Here is a 2996-nt window from a genome sequence, read left to right on the forward strand (position 1 = left end):
CTCTCTCTCTCTCTTTCTCTCTCTCTCTCTCTCTCTCTCTTTCTCTCTCTCTGTTATATATACATAAATACGGACGTAGTAGATAACAGCTAACCTTCGGCCGCACCTTTGGACCCTGTTATGTCCACTACTCTGATTGGCGAATAGGTCTATCTGTGTCCTTCAACTGTCGAACTAATTGCAGCTTGTATAGTGTAAACTGCAGCTGTCTCCTGAAGATGCGCCAAACAGTTGTTGACAGGGACTGAAATTCTCGATTGGCTATTCTAACTGATTTCTGGGGGCTGCGCAAGAAAGCTTGCCGAACTTGTTCAACTGTTTCATTTGAAGTTGAAAGGTACCCTGTTCTCTTTGCCAGGTACAAACACCCCTCCTCCTTAAATTTTGCATGCCAATTCAAAATAGAACGCCTGTCTGGTACCTGCTTGGTAAACGTTGTACGAAATGTGCGTTGAACACGTGTTCTTGATGCAGTTTTAGCGTATTCTAGTATGCAAAATGACCTCTTGTTTCGTGAATGACATTACTGGATCTGAAAAGAGACAAAAAACAAAATGAAATCAAATTTAATTAATTAAATTTTAATTAAATTAACAGAAGAAAACTTGACACTTTTAGCTTTTAAATGGTACCAGTTCAATCATACTACCGTTTGTAGTTCATGATATAAAAGTTCTTAGAATGCGACATAAACTTTTGAAACATCCTGTATATTTTCAGACATCAGCCTACGTAACCTATACGCTTATATATTTATATGCAACTTCGTCATTGCCTCCCGGCGTTAATGTTACCATTAGCACTATATTATATTGTACTGTGCTTTATTACTTTATTTTTGTTTCGCATTATTTTTGTACTACCATCTGCTTGAGCTTGCTCAGGGTTACCTGAGTCAATCATGCCACCTGTCACGATACTGCATAATATTCAGATCAGTAGGGCAACATCTGTGTCCATACAGAGTTGGTCGATAAAGGTCCTTTTTTTTTTTTTACTGGACGGCTTTCTATCGTAAATCATTGCCGAGCTGTCCTTGGAAGTGTATCACTAATGAGGTCTTGCTTAGCTCTCCATCAACGCCTTGCAAAACGCATGCGTCTCTTTCCAATGACAGCAGCGATTGCAAGAAGACAGCTCTTTAGTTACTGTTTTTGGTCAGAATTTTTTTTCCATGAGATATTCAAAATAGCTCGTGGCATGCGGGTGTAAATTCCAATAAGCCTTCCTTTCGGTTTTTTTTTTTTTTTTTGGTGAATTTTCAAACTATGGACTCGTTCAATAGCACTGATTCTACCTTTTCTCGGAAAAGGTTGCCATTAAGATCATCAGGTAACGATGATTTTCGGGTGACACCGAAGCCCTGCCGGACAGCTCTTTCTTTCGCAAGACAAATTTTTACTTCCTTTTTTTTGTGGATTCAATTTTACCTCCTAAATATACAGAAGAGTCTTTAGATTAATAGAGGGCTTTGTTTGATTGTACTTGGTCTACTATTTGTAGTAGATGTAGCCTGTCATTGAAACATTGATGTACGTGGTGAAGAAAGGGCTGGAGTTTTATATTTGGCTCAGCATGGAAAAACTCAACAAACTCAACAGCTGTAAGAGACTCTTACTAAGAGTAGAATACTTCTCAACTGTCACACACTAAAGTCTAAGCGGTGTAATTTTTTTCTACACTGTTTGAACGATCATCACAATATCCAATAGCAACAATCATCTCGTGCTAAAAGCCCAGATGCGAAGCTGAAGTCTTAGATTGCTGTAGCAAACAGTCCGCTCTTGTTCGACGTGTTCGAAACAACTTTTCCTACGCTTTAGCGGAGACATGAAATCGCAGATAGACCAAAAAGGCCCAAATTCACTGTCCACCATCTAACCAAGCAAAATTGTCTGCACATGCTAGGTTTTTAAAACCATAATTGTACTATATTACATCTTATTGAATGACTGGCGGACTGTTTTCAGGCGCTATACAATCCATGATGATGCGACCATCTTCAATAAATGGCCGCCCACCAAAAATTCCGATATGCGCAGCTCTGAGGTAGTACAACTCGTGAACTACGATCCGCTCCGAAGGAAGTACGCCAACAATTACCCCATTCGTCATAAAGGGCTCCATGCGCTTTTTTTTTTATCCTTCTTTGAGTTTTAAATTGGTTTTAATATCATAGTCTATCTTTCAATTCTTCCTCACCAGTCTCGTATTCCACTATTTGTTTAAGGTCTTCCCATTACCCGATAGTAGTAATCTTTGACAATAGATTTAACATTGCTTCGCTACCTACCACTACCCTCCCGCCGCCTTTTTCACCCTCTCTGCTTTTTTTCTGCTATCTTACAACCGAAGTTTATTTGCCAACATCTCGCTCAGAGATTTAAAATTAACTGGTTTTCTCTTTTAAATTAAAATAAACATTTATTTACATGAAAGAAAATTTCCGGAGAAATTTCATCTAATTCTTCTAAATCTTTCTGTTAAAAGTTGTAATGTGTTTATCGCTTTTTCATTAAGCACTGGTGGTTGTAAGGTGTGTAATGGAGTCACCATGATGTGGTGGAGTATGTTGTATGTTTGTGTTATCGTGTCAGGGTGCGATAGACATGTGTTTGCCTGTGAAATAACAAAGTGAGGATCTTGTTCAAAACAGGGGCACCAGTATTTTCTTAACGAAACACTTTGAAACTTGGGACACTGGTAGAATGTGTCATATAAAACATCTTTTTCTCTTAGTCTTCTTAACAAAAAAACGTACATCGCAAGTTATTTCATGTTAAAGTTGTCGTATTTCTGTAATTTAAACCAATGACTGACGTCCATTCAGCCGTAAAAGTTAAGTGCTGACTACGTAAACAAACGATTCTCGGCGGTGATAAAATTATTATTTCCTTGTCAAAAAATGGCTGAAGCATATTGGCAGTAGCTAATAAACCTTTCTATTATAGGCACAAGGCATGGTTTTTGAGGGAAGGAGCAAGTCAATTAGGGTT

General features: G+C 38.3%; 1 long non-coding RNA gene across 1 annotated transcript in view; it reads right to left on the reverse strand.

The window, feature by feature from the left end:
• Window positions 1–106: 106 nt before the first annotated feature.
• LOC128248564 (uncharacterized) overlaps window positions 107–2996 on the reverse strand; it is a 69981-nt gene continuing 67091 nt past the window's right edge. The window contains exon 3 of the long non-coding RNA XR_008264737.1: window positions 107–532. This is a non-coding gene — a long non-coding RNA (uncharacterized LOC128248564). The remainder of the gene's footprint in view (window positions 533–2996) is intronic.

Source organism: Octopus bimaculoides, chromosome 8 (genome assembly GCF_001194135.2).
Source record: "Octopus bimaculoides isolate UCB-OBI-ISO-001 chromosome 8, ASM119413v2, whole genome shotgun sequence".
Lineage (NCBI taxonomy): Eukaryota > Metazoa > Mollusca > Cephalopoda > Octopoda > Octopodidae > Octopus > Octopus bimaculoides.